This window comes from Salvelinus alpinus, chromosome 25 (assembly GCF_045679555.1).
Source record: "Salvelinus alpinus chromosome 25, SLU_Salpinus.1, whole genome shotgun sequence".
Classification (NCBI taxonomy): Eukaryota; Metazoa; Chordata; class Actinopteri; order Salmoniformes; family Salmonidae; genus Salvelinus; species Salvelinus alpinus.
The window spans coordinates 20,988,888-21,003,237 of NC_092110.1; the positions used below are offsets into that span (position 1 = coordinate 20,988,888).

Sequence of the window (14,350 nt, forward strand, 5' to 3'; positions counted from 1 at the left end):
AATGTTTTACAAGTCTGGAGATCAAAGTACAGCACAGTAGAGCAAAGCACAGAACAGAACAGTAGAGTCGCGTATAGTTCAGTACAGTATAGTACAGTACAGTACAATACAGTTTATTATACTGTACTCAACACTAGTGTGCTCTACTGTACAGTACAGGAGTCCACTATACTGAACTAAAGTCTACTAAAAACATTGTTTTACTTTACTGTACTGTGCTCTACTGTGCAGTACAGGAATCCACTATACTGAACTAAAGTCTACTAAAAACATTGTTTTACTGTACTGTGCTCTACTGTGCTGTCCAAACTTGTGAAACATAGACGTCTATGATTGGTCCAGATTTGGTCCGTTCCAGACTGGACTGGACGTTAAAATCAAGGCCAGGGCAGACTGACCAAATTTCAACTACTTTTCAACTTCCATGGACATCCGGTGTCGGTCAGTGCTCAGTGGGTAAGGAGAGAGAGAGGGAGGGGTTGTCTAGACTGTTTTCACACTTGCTTTGACCACAAGAGGACAGCAACATGAAGAAAACAGGATCTTCATTTGAGCCAGTTTGCTACAGCAGTTAAATAATCCTGCAGCAACAGGATTATGGATTATTATTAATGAAATACGCAATATTTTCCTTTGCATATTTCCATTACTGATTTTAATTTACAGATTTGGTAACAGAATTTGAGTTATAATCACTTCATAATTCATAAACCAATTAGTAAAATCAGTAAAAACACTATAACTAATTGGTAGGTCTACCTTTATTTGTTACTTTTGTGAACTTGTATTATCCTCCCACCTCATGAGGGAGAGAAATAAACACATTTTCGGTTTCGGTAATTGCTTTCAAAGACATTGGGAAGTAGCCTACGTATTTTGATATTTTTTACATTTTAAAACACAAGTAGTTGAATGTTGGAATGTATTTGGAAATACACTTGGAAAGTATTGGCATGCACTGTATATGAAAATACTCAATACTGTTTGGTATTTAAAATAATGTATTTGGAATATTTTTTAAATAGTAGGCTATTTATAGGAAATTCTTTGAAAATACTTTCAAATAGTTACAACAGAAGTAGTTGATTCTGGACATATTATTTGAAAAAACGGAAATACACAGAAAGTATGTATTTAAATAACAAATAATAAAATACACATGTATTTGAACCCTGGTCTGCATCAAATATAGGACTAACTATGCATGTGTTATTTGTTATCCAATACTTTTTAATTTTGTCTTCGTGGAGACATTGGTTGGGTAGGTTCTGGAGAAGCCGTCAAACATGACACAACCCAGTCCTGATGTTGACACAAGCACTAGTCATACCATCGTGTGGTCATAGACTGTGATACAAAAAACAAAAACTCCTGAAACTCAGAAACTCATGTTATCTGTGTGCACTCCCCTGGCCTACTCTCATTACTCAGAGACTTATTTCCCCCATCCACCCTTAACTGTGTGATATGGATTCTACCAGGCTGATATGGATGGAAATACTATACTCCCTTGTCTTTCTGCATTAGGCAAGATGGACTAAGGGTTGTTATCTAGTATAATTGCTAACACTGTAGGGCTTGCACTTCCTTGAAATCAGTTTTTTTTATGACTGAGAACATCATTCAACCATTTGCTCTCTGACTTTTGATAATGGATTAGATTCACTGTTTACTTTTCTCACAAGGCTACATTCTGTAATATAATTGAGTGATTGAACTAAGGCCCAAAATGTCTCAAGTCTGCCGCCATGTGGTTGTAGTCAGCACACATTATTATTATTATTACACATTGAAGTATTTACCAGAATCTTTGTCATACATTCTAATACTACTGAGCACGTTCCATCTATAAAATAAATATTTGACATGTCAGCAGATAGCTCAAACCTAAAACCACATCTCCACATTCTCCAGATAATCAATATTTAAAAAACACATAAAACAGTCATACAAATGTGATACCTTCCTACCTTCTAAGTCAACTGTTCTATTTTATGCACTTTCCAAACGTTAAAATGTTCACACAGACTGGTTAAGCTATGAAAGTAAATAACTTGCAGCTATAATATTTCCCTCTGTGCATTCTGTAACCCCACACCCCAACAATGCCTTTGTGATGTTTGAAGTAGATTCGATTGGACTGTGGTTTAATGTGTGATTTATTGTAAGGAAATATGTACTACTGTTGCAAGACAGTAACTTCCTGCTGTGGACAAGGCATTAGGAAACATAAAACCATTATAAAAATAACCCAAAGCAACTCTGTGCAAGCCACAATGGCCCAGTGCACTTTGTTTCAGCTGTCTACTTTATAAACTTCACAAAACCATTACTCAGACAAAAAGCATTATATGACCCAACCATAATAGACTCATTCTATTTGGAAAAATTGGAAAGAGTATGACACTCATTATATTATATTTTAAGGCTGCTTACCAGATAACTCTCCAATTGAGGAACTTGCCTGTCTGTCTGCAATTTATTGTTTGGTTAGGTCAGGGTGTGACAAGGGTGGTTTGTTTAGTTTTTGTATTGTCTAGGGTTTTGTCTTGTCTAGGTTTTTTTTGTTTATCTATGGGGATTTTGTATTGTCTAGGGGAATGTAGGTTTATGGTGGCCTGAATTGGTTCCCAATCAGAGACAGCTGTTTATCATTGTCTCTGATTGGGGATCCTATTTAGGTTGCCATTTTCCATTTTGGTTTGTGGGTAGTTGTTTTCTGTCTTTGTGTCTGTACCAGACAGGACTGTTTCGTTTCATTCTCTTTGTTATTTTGTTTAGTGTTCTGTTTTTAATAAATTAACATGAACACTTACGACGCTGCGCTTTGGTCCGATGATTCCTCATCTGACGACGAAAATCGCTACATGCTCAGTGCTCATGCTCATTTATTTGCTCTAAATCTGCACAATAGCTGATCACGATCAGCTCAGCTAATTTGTCAGCTAGCTGGCTACTAGTAGCTAGCTAATTTTAGTAGCTACTGGTAGGCAGCAGAAGCTACATCCTGGTCGTCAATAGTTACCACAGCCACAAAGTCATAAACTCCGCCCATTTCAAACATGTATCTTCTTATAATGTGGTTTTAAACCGAACCGTAACCCCAATTCTAACCACACTGCTAGCTTTATGCCTAACCCTAACCTTAAAATTAAGACCAAAAAGCACATTTTTAGGATATAGCCAATTTGGACTTTGTGGTTGTGGTAACTATTGATTACCCTGCGTCCTGGTACTCTGTTCATGTGTGCCAGTTACTGCCCTGTGCTGCCAGTGTGTATTGCATAAATTAGTAATCTGCAATGTATGGGTCTAATCTGTTTCAGTTGTGGATGTCAAGAATGGAAGGAATTAAACTATTGTTTGGACATGAGATTCTGAAACAGGTGGCCTTAATCATGGAAACTTGCACTTTATTTCAGTCATTATTACTAGAAAGCTATTCAAATAGAATATAATCTCTGGTCATCTGCTAGCTACCCTTAGTATATATTTCAGTGAAATTCCCAAATTTAACAAAGACTGACCCTGGGTAAGTAGCTAGTATGTTCGATATTGACATATCATTATGGGTGAAAGATCAACTAATGTTAACTATGGACAGTAGTGTAAAGTACTTAAGTAAAAATACTTAAAGTACTAATTTAGTAGTTGTTTTGGGTATCTGTACTTTATTATTTATATTTTTACAACTTTTACTTTTACCTTACTACATTCCTAAAGAAAGTAATTACCCCATACATTTTCCCTGACACCCAAAAGTACTTTACATTTTGAATGCGTAGCAGGACAGGAAAATGGTCCAATTCACTCACTTATCAAGAGAATATCCCTAATACACATGCTTAGTTTGTAAATTATGTCTGAGTGTTGGCGTGTGCCCCTGGCTATCCGTAAATTTAAAAAACAAGAAACTGGTGCCATCTGGTTTGCTTAATAAAAGACATTTGAAATGATTTATACTTTTACTTTTAATACTTAAATATATTTGAGCAATTACTCTTACTTTTGATACTTAAGTATATTTAAAGCCAAATACTTTTAGACTTTTACTCAAGTAGTGTTTTACTGGTTGACTTTCAATTTTACTTGAGTAATTTTCTATTAACAATAGGGGGGCGCTATTTTCACTTTGGAAAAAATCGTGCCCAATTTAAACGGCCTCGTACTCTATTCTAGATCATACAATATGCATATTATTATTACTATTGGATAGAAAACACTCTCAAGTTTCTAAAACTGTTTGAATTATATCTGTGAGTAAAACAGAACTCATTTTGCAGCAAACTTCCAGACAGGAAGTGAAAAATCTGAAAACGAGGCTCTGTTTCAGGGCCTGCCTATTCAATTGCCTAATATTTATCGATATGCATGCACTGCATACGCCTTCCACTAGATGTCAACAGGCAGTGGAAGGTGGAATGGGGTGTCTAGCTTGATCTGAGGTCGAACAAGAGCTTTTGGAGTGGCAGGTCAGGAATTTCCTTTCTCTACCTAGGCGCACAAAGCACCCCCATATTGTCTTCTGATAAGCGTTCGGTATACACGGCTAATATCTCCGGCTCTTATTTTATTTGATACATGTGATAATAACGTCGTAAAGTATGTTTTTTCAACCGAGTTTTATCAGATTATTCAACTTTATTGGGACTTTTGGAGTTTTCCGTTCTTTGCGTCGAGAGAAACTGGGAACGTCATCAACATTGGCTAGCATTGTGGCACGAATTCGACAGGAGAAAAGGACATTCTAAAACCAAACAACGATTTATTCTGGAAATAGGACTCCTTGTACAAGATTCTGATGGAAGCTCAGCAAAAGTAAGAACAATTTATGATGTTATTTCGTATTTCTGTGGAAAATGTTATTTAAATTCTCCGCCGTTTTGGCGGGCGCTGTCTCGCAATAATGCAAGCTGTTTGTTATGGTAAAGTTATTTTTAAAAATCTAACACGGCGGTTGCATTAAGAACCAGTGTTTCTTTCATTTGCCATACAACAAGTATTTTTTAGTAAAGTTTATGATGAGTTCTTTGGTCAGATTAGGTGAGTGTCCAAAATAGCTCCGGACATTCTGGTGAATCGATGCTACATATTCACAATGTATAACCACGGTTTGCAGCTCTAAATATGCAAATTTTCGAACAAAACATAAGTGTATTGTATAACCTGATGTTATAAGACTGTCATCTGATGAAGTTGGTCAAGGTTAGTGATTAATTTTATATCTTTTGCTGGTTTTTGCGAATGCTATCTATGCGGTGAATAAATGCGGTTGTGTGTTTGGCTATTGTGGTAAGCTAATATAATGCTATATTGTGTTTTCGCTGTAAAACACTTAAAAAATCGAAAATATTGGCTGGATTCACAAGATGTTTATCTTTCATTTGCTGTACACCATGTATTTTTCATAATGTTTTATGATGAGTATTTAGGTATTTCACGTTGCTCTCTGTAATTATTCTGGCTGCTTTGGTGATATTTTTGATGGTAGCTGCAATGTAAAACTATGATTTATACCTCAAATATGCACATTTTCGAACAAAACATACATTTATTGTATAACATGTTATAAGATTGTCATCTGATGAAGTTGTTTCTTGGTTAGTGACTAATTATATCTGTATTTGGTCAGTTTTGTGATAGCTACCTATGCGGTAGAAACATGGTGAAAATATGCGGTTGAGTCTTTGGCTATTGTGGTTAGCTAATAGAAATACATATTGTGTTTTCGCTGTAAAATATTTAAAAAATCGGAAATGATGGCTGGATTCACAAGATGTTTATCTTTCATTTGCTGTATTGGACTTGTGATTTCATGATATTTATATGCTATTATTTACTTGTGGCGCTATGCTAGGCTATGCTAGTCAGCTTTTACTGATGAGGATGCTCCCGGATCCGGTATGGGTGTTAAGTAAAGGTTAAGGTATCTTTACTTTTTTTAGTTGACTTTGCTCACATTGAAATGAATGTCTTATTAGTATTGCATGTAATAATGCAAGAAACTGACCCTGTATTCAATTTGTGGCACAGATAACTCTAGTGATCACAGACCTGAAGGTCACCTGACTGTGGCAGAGTTTCAGCCATACAGGAAGAATCTCCTACTGAGTTAGTAACCTCATGTTCCATACTCTATTGTACACATGTAGCTAACTGAAGCCAAAGGTTTGCATCATTAGCTTTTTTCATTAGGTAGCTAGCTATATGATGATGTAGCTCAACAAAATAGTTGTCTCCCTTCCTCAGATGATAATGAAATTGATGAGAGCCATGTCAACATTGTGGTCATTGATGAGCTCCATGAGAAGCTTGGTCCTGCTGTGAGTACCTAACCCTCACAATTACTGTTTCATTTCACTTCGCCCCCTGTGCGTACGCTTCACTTTACATAGCCTCTTAGCATACAGACGTGGATAACATCTCTGAAGAAAATGAAGCTGTAATGAGTCTAAGGAGCTGTGTGCCATTTGTCCTGTGGGCGTACGGAGTGATCTCTAGTACCTTGCTTGGTCATGCTCTCTCCACCTAGATGATGCACACCCGGAAGCAGCAGGTGATCGAGATAGGAGCAGACGGGGTTGGGACGTTCCAGCACGAGAGAGTCTGTTGACTGCAGGTGAGGAAAGAGAGACAGAGCTCTAAGTAATCCTACCTAGGCTTTAGGATATGAATATGTTCATCGTTTTCTATTTCACGTTATCTATTACTTGTCATGAATGGAAATTTGAACTGCTGAACTATATCCAATCTCCTTTGTAGATTGCCACTAAGAACAAAATCAAATCAAATCAAATCAAATCAAATTTATTAGTCACATACACATGGTTAGCAGATGTTAATGCGAGTGTAGCGAAATGCTTGTGCTTCTAGTTCCGACAATGCAGTAATAACAACAAGTAATCTAACCTAACAATTCCGCAACTACTACCTTATACACGCAAGTGTAAAGGGATAAAGAATATGTACATAAAGATATATGAATGAGTGATGGTACAGACGGCATAGGCAAGGTGCAGTAGATGGTATAGAGTACGGTATATACCTATGAGATGAGTACTGTAGGGTATGTAAACATAAAGTGGCATAGTTTAAAGTGGCTAGTGGTCCATGTATTACATAAGATGGCAAGATGCAGTAGATGATATAGAGTACAGTATATACATATACATAAGAGATGTGTAATGTAGGGTATGTAAACATTATATTAGGTGGCATTGTTTAAAGTGGCTGGTGGTACATTTTTACATAATTTCCATCAATTCCCATTTTTAAGGTGGCTGGAGCTGAGTCAGTTTGTTGGCAGCGGCCGCTAAATGTTAGTGGTGGCTGTTTAACAGTCTGATGGCCTTGAGATAGAAGCTGTTTTTCAGTCTCTCGGTCCCTGCTTGGATGCACCTGTACTGACCTCGCCTTCTGGATGATAGTGGGGTGAACAGGTAGTGGCTTGGGTGGTTGTTGTCCTTGATGATCTTTATGGCCTTCCTGTGACATCGGGTGGTGTAGGTGTCCTGGAGGGCAGGTAGTTTGCCCCGGGTGATGCGTTCTGCCGACCTCACTACCCTCTGGAGAGCCTTACGGTTGTGTGCGGAGCAGTTGCCGTACCAGGCGGTGATACAGCCCGACAGGATGCTCTCGATTGTGCATCTGTAGAAGTTTGTGAGTGCTTTTGGTGACAAGCCGAATTTCTTCAGCCTCCTGAGGTTGAAGAGGCGCTGCTGCGCCTTCTTCACAACGCTGTCTGTGTGGGTGGACCAATTCAGTTTGTCCGTGATGTGTACACCGAGGAACTTAAAACTTTCCACCTTCTCCACTACTGACCCGTCGATGTGGATAGGGGGGAGCTCCCTCTGCTGTTTCCTGAAGTCCACAATCATCTCCTTTGTTTTGTTGACAGTGAGTGTGAGGTTATTTTCCTGACACCACACTCCGAGGGCCCTCACCTCCTCCCTGTAGGCCGTCTCGTCGTTGTTGGTAATCAAGCCTACCACTGTAGTGTCGTCCGCAAACTTGATGATTGAGTTGGAGGCGTGCATGGCCACGCAGTCGTGGGTGAACAGGGAGTACAGGAGAGGGCTCAGAACGCACCCTTGTGGGGCCCCAGTGTTGAGGATCAGCGGGGTGGAGATGTTGTTACCTACCCTCACCACCTGGGGGCGGCCCGTCAGGAAGTCCAGGACCCAGTTGCACAGGGCGGGGTCGAGGCCCAGGGTCTCGAGCTTGATGACGAGTTTGGAGGGTACTATGGTGTTAAATGCTGAGCTGTAGTCGATGAACAGCATTCTCACATAGGTATTCCTCTTGTCCAGATGGGTTAGGGCAGTGTGCAGTGTGGTTGCGATTGCGTCGTCTGTGGACCTATTGGGTCGGTAAGCAAATTGGAGTGGGTCTAGGGTGTCCAGTAGGGTGGAGGTGATATGGTCCTTGACTAGTCTCTCAAAGCACTTCATGATGACGGAAGTGAGTGCTACGGGGCGGTAGTCGTTTAGCTCAGTTACCTTAGCTTTCTTGGGAACAGGAACAATGGTGGCCCTCTTGAAGCATGTGGGAACAGCAGACTGGGCTAAGGATTGATTGAATATGTCCGTAAACACACCAGCCAGCTGGTCTGCGCATGCTCTGAGGACGCGGCTGGGAATGCCGTCTGGGCCTGCAGCCTTGCGAGGGTTAACACGTTTAAATGTTTTACTCACCTCGGCTGCAGTGAAGGAGAGCCCGCAGGTTTTGGTAGTGGGCCGTGTCAGTGGCACTGTATTATCCTCAAAGCGGGCAAAAAAGGTATTTAGCCTGTCTGGGAGCAAGACATCCTGATCCGCGACGGGGCTGCTTTTCTTTTTGTAATCCGTGATAGACTGTAGACCCTGCCACATACCCCTTGTGTCTGAGCTGTTGAATTGCGATTCAATTTTGTCTCTGTACTGGGACTTAGCCTGTTTGATAGCCTTGCGGAGAGAATAGCTACACTGTGTGTATTCGGTCATGTTTCCGGTCACCTTGCCCTGGTTAAAAGCAGTGGTTCGCGCTTTCAGTTTCACGCGAATGCTGCCGTTAATCCACGGTTTCTGGTTTGGGAATGTTTTAATCGTTGCTCTGGGTACGACATCGTCAATGCACTTCCTAATGAACTCGCTCACCGAATCTGCATATTCATCATTGTTGTTGTTGGACGCCGTGCGGAACATATTCCAATCCGCGTGATCAAAGCAGTCTTGAAGCGTGGATTCAGATTGGTCGGACCAGCGTTGAACAGACCTGAGCGCGGGAGCTTGTAGTTTTAATTTCTGTTTGTAGGCTGGAATCAACAAAATGGAGTCGTGGTCAGCTTTTCCGAAAGGAGGGCGGGGGAGGGCCTTATATGCGTCGCGGAAGTTAGTATAACAATGGTCCAGAGTTCTGCCAGCCCTGGTCGGACAATCGATGTGCTGATAGAATTTAGGGAGTTTTGTTTTTAGATTAGCCTTGTTAAAATCCCCAGCTACGATGAATGCAGCCTCAGGGTGTGTGGTTTCCAGTTTACAGAGAGTCAGATAGAGTTCGTTCAGGGCCATCGATGTGTCTGCTTGGGGGGGAATATATACGGCTGTGATTATGACCGAAGTGAATTCCCTTGGTAGATAATGCGGTCTACATTTGATTGTGAGGAGTTCTAGATCAGGTGAACAGAATGACTTTAGTTCCTGAGTGTTGTTATGATGGTCACACCACGTCTCGTTAATCATGAGGCATACCCCCCCGCCCCTCTTCTTACCAGAAAGATGTATGTTTCTGTCTGCGCGATGCGTGAAGAAACCAGCTGGCTGCACCGACTCCGTTAGCGTCTTTTCAGTTAGCCATGTTTCCGTGAAGCAGAGCACGTTGCAATCCCTGATGTCTCTCTCGAATGTTACCCGTGCTCGGATTTCATCGACCTTATTCTCAAGAGACTGGACATTGGCGAGTAGTATGCTAGGGAGTGGAGCGCGATGTGCTCGTCTCCGAAGCCTGACCAGGAGACCGCTACGTTTGCCCCTTTTTCGGCGTCGTGTAGCTTCGCCGGCTGGGATCAGGTCCATTGTATTGGGTGGAAGGCAAGACACTGGATCCGTTTCGGGAAAGTCATATTCCTGGTAGGAAGGGTGGTTAGTTGACGTTAATCGTATATTCAGTAGTTCCTCCCGGCTGTATGTAATGAAACTTAAGATCACCCGGGGTACCAATGTAAGAAATAACACATAGAAAAACAAAATACTGCATATTTTCCAAGGAACGCGAAGTGAGGCAGCCATCCTGTTCGGCGCCGGAAGTTTTTTCTTACCTCTTTGACTTCCTGATGCTTGAAGCCCGGGCCTTCAAGAACAGCCTGTCCATGATCCTGGAAAATAACCACATATTAAAGGTGAGTAATGTAGACAGGAGATTATTATATTAATCCATTTGACTTCTACCTTATGTAATTTCACCTCTGTCTGTATATTTATCTTATTCAGGTCACCTATAGCTGCCGGAGGATTGCCGGATGTCTGAGGGCTCAGTTTGGAGTAAATCTCACCAACGTCTTTGACACGCAGGCACTGTATTGTAGAAAATGTATGATCCTAGAGTGTGCAGCCGAAGCTTTGTTGTGGTTCTATGAATGTATTCTTACTGCCCTGTAGGCATAGACTGAGTGTTACCCTCCCAGCCTTATCACTGTGATGTGTTTAGGTTATTTCTCCATAGGTGGCAGATATCCTGTACTTCTATACAGAGACAAGTAGCTTCCTGCCAGACAGGGTCAGTACTCTACAGGAGGTGGTGAGCCTACATCTGAAGATGCCCTCATCACGACTCTCCTCTCTCAAGATCAAGTCTCTGCTCACCAAGGTACATAAAGCAGGGAACATAGCACAAAAGTATGGATGTGCTCTGTGTGTGTGTGTATCTGCATTGTAAGACTTGATTTTGTGTGTCTGTACTAGAGGTCGACCGATTAATCGTAATGGGCGATTAATTAGGGCCGATTTCAAGTTTTCATAACAATCGGTAATCTGCATTTTTGGACTCCGATTATGGCCGATTACATTGCACTCCACGAGGAGACTGCGTGGCAGGTTGACTACCTGTTATGTGAGTGCAGCAAGGAGCCAAGGTAAGGTGCTAGCTAGCATTAAACTTATCTTATAAAAAACAATCAATCTTAACATAATCACTAGTTATAACTACACATGGTTGATGATATTACTAGTTTATCTAGCGTGTCCTGCGTTGCATATATTCGAAGCGGTGCCTGTTAATTTATCATTGAATCACAGCCTACTTCGCCAAAGGGTGATTTAACAAGAGCATTCGCGAAAAAAGCACGGCCGTTGCACCAATGTGTACCTAACCATAAACATCAATGCCTTTCTTCTGCCCTGGGTCCCTGCTGAAGGTCATGGCTCTGTCGGTGATCCATCTGCAGCCTCTGAGGTTGGCTGACTACACAGGCCTGGTGGACTACTACCTTAGCAGCAGCCATGAGGAACCTTTCCACACCAAGTCAATGAGCTACACACACATGACCCACCACACAACCGCCCAGATAAATAAAGGACTTACATCCTCAAACATCCAGACTCACTTACTCATTACTGTACACATGACAAATGTCAATGTTGACGGAAAACATTGTAATAGAGTTAGTGACATAAACATTTATAGATCTCAATGACAGTTATTATCTGAGATATACATGTCCCAGTGTGTTGAGATGATATAGATGCTTATGTGCTGCTTTGTGTATCTGTCTACAGAGCAGTGTTCTGGAGCTGCCTAGGGAGCTGCGGGAGTTGAAGCACATGCGGCAGGAGTGGGCCATCGACCGTTACCCTGTCACTGAGCAGGGCCTGCTGGAGCGCTCCAACCCCAGACCCCTACCCCCATCACAGGATGGGCAGGGCCAGAACACAGCCCCCCAAGACAACCTGACCGCCCTGTCCCCACAGCAGAGGAGCCTGTAGTCCCAGGACCAGTACCAGAGCTGCAGGCCCCAGCAGAGCAGAGACCCCCTGTCCCAGCAATATCCCGTGGCATCTGACCTCCATGCTATGCCCAGTGCCCTGACCCCAGAGGTCTAGCAGAGCTCCAGGAAACAGCCATCTGGAGTCGTCAGCCCAGCGGCTCCATCAGAATCAGGAGAATCAGGACTCATGGAGATAGTGATGGACACAATGGCAGGCAGAGGGAGGTCTCTGATGAAAGATCCAGCACCACCAACCCTCCCTGCCTTCCTCTCCCTGGGAAGAGGCCTGGTTTTCCCGATACCAGCGGCCCAAGCGGCCCAGGTCCCAAAGGAGAGCCCCAGGGTCCTAAAGACCCAGACCCCAGTGGGGAGGGTGGAAGTGCCTGTCCCCCCAGGCCCAAGACTCAGCCCAGTACAGTGAGCTGTGCCCCAGCAGGCTGCCCTTTCTCCTGCCATGCCTGAAAACATCCCTGGGGCAGAGTGAGGCCTCTTCATCCAGAAACCCCAAGGTCTCACCTCTCCTCTCAGTCTCTCCTTCATTTCCTTTAGAAAGACTTAAGAGGACCACCTATGGTTGTGAAGGGTTGGTTGAAAATTACTTGTGTAATTGTTTATTCTACAAAGACCACTAGATGGCAGTAAATTGTCAATTTTGTTTGCAATACAAATTGCATCAATGTTTGGGGGGAAAACAGTAGTGTTTCAGTTAAATGGTTTTCTATTTCAAATGGAAAAACGACAGTAGATTCACATCAAATTAAAATTGGATGAGTGATATTTTGATAATTCTGTATTTATGGCGTCTAGTTTACTTTGTGTACCTTGAGTACATTTTTTTGTTTATTCAAATTGCTGTTCACACTTGATACAAATGTAAATTAAACACCAGTTCAGTACTCTGCTTATTGTGATTCTGTGTTTCTCTCTTTCTGGCCTGATTTGCGTGAGTAATGGTACATTCTGAATATGTTAAGTGCAGTCATTTCACTTGGTAATAGGGTCCTCAGCGTACAGTGATATTCTGCTGGGTTACAGCCCAATAATGTCTGACTAATTCCTTTGATATGACTACATGCAGTGGTACTTCACCCATCAATGCATTCCAGCCATCTAGGAAGACCATGTATGCAGCACTGGCAGAATTATCATTCTAAATGTTTCTTCAAAGGAAACCTCATCAGTTAATTGTGGAAATAAAACTCGTTTTTATGTTGTTAATTGTCGTGGTAATTTCGTTGTTAATCACACATTTTTTTTTCTCCTCAAAAGTCCAATGGGAAGTTGTGTTGGGACATGTTAGAACAAAACACCCAAAAGCTAAATGCATTTAGCTTATGATGATTAATTGCCTAAAAACTTGGCTTCTTGGCTGCTATTAATTGAGGCTGAAAGCTAAGGAAAGCATTGATGGATTTGCTATTAATTGAGGCTGAAAGCTAAGGAAAGCATTGATGGATTTGCTGTTAATTGAGGAAAAACATTGTTTATGGAAGGTTCCTTTGATTACAGATGACTGGAAAACCATTAGAGTTGGCACGGAATGAATGCAGGACGTTGACATTATTAAATTGATATTGCCTGTGCAGCACTAATCACTCAAGAAGTTCAGATGGTGATGATCACAAGTACCCAACACCTGCCATGTTTTACACAGCAAACAAAGCCTTGTCTTATCAATCTACTATCGGTTTCCTAAATAAGGATCCTGCAATGCGGATATTGCACAGATGTTCCACAAACAGCCTCTTTGAATTAATTTTCGGAGGTACGGTTTGGGAACAAAACAGGATATTAAGACAAAACAATGTGTTCAAACAGCAGCAGGGTGCGAGGTACAAATGGGGCCCACATTAATCACATCTTATTGCCATGGCTATCTAGATATAGCAGCTTGGGCCTGTGCCAGAACCCCTCATTGAAAGCATGAAACAGATAAAGTAGGCTTTTAATTAACTAGACCCATCACAAAGACCCATCTCTCTTAGCAACCACTTCTCCTCAGCTTCTGCTAGGGACTGGATGGACAGATCCTGGATCCTTCTCATATGCTTCACCTCCTAGGCCTTTAGATCATATTTTAGATATCAGAATAATCTTTATTCACCAACTACAATTGTCCTTAGTGAGAAAGTGCTGCCAGCAAGCAATAAACAATATACAGAATACTTAGTCTTCTTAGACATCATACAGAATTTACACTATCACAACTGTCTTGTTTCAAGTGATGCGAATGAAAATACAAATCCAATCCATTTAGCATTGTAACACTGACAGAGGCTGTAAATGCAGGAGGGTGCTCTAAGGGTTTCTCGAGGCTCTCTTCCCTGTTGGGTTGTGTCAATCAGTCAGTATATATGAAGTGTACTGTGTTTGGTTGGCAGAAATCACATG

The 14,350-nt window shown here is 41.7% G+C and overlaps 1 protein-coding gene and 1 pseudogene across 1 annotated transcript in view; one reads left to right on the forward strand and one right to left on the reverse strand.

Moving 5' to 3' along the window:
* Positions 1–6,608, reverse strand: part of LOC139553605 (RAS guanyl-releasing protein 1-like) — a 31,095-nt gene extending 24,487 nt beyond the window's left edge. The window contains exon 1 of the mRNA XM_071366123.1: positions 6,505–6,608. The gene's annotated coding sequence lies outside the window, so the exon portion shown is untranslated. The remainder of the gene's footprint in view (positions 1–6,504) is intronic.
* On the forward strand, positions 6,533–12,860 carry LOC139553086 (piRNA biogenesis protein EXD1-like; annotated as a pseudogene).
* Positions 12,861–14,350: the final 1,490 nt, after the last annotated feature.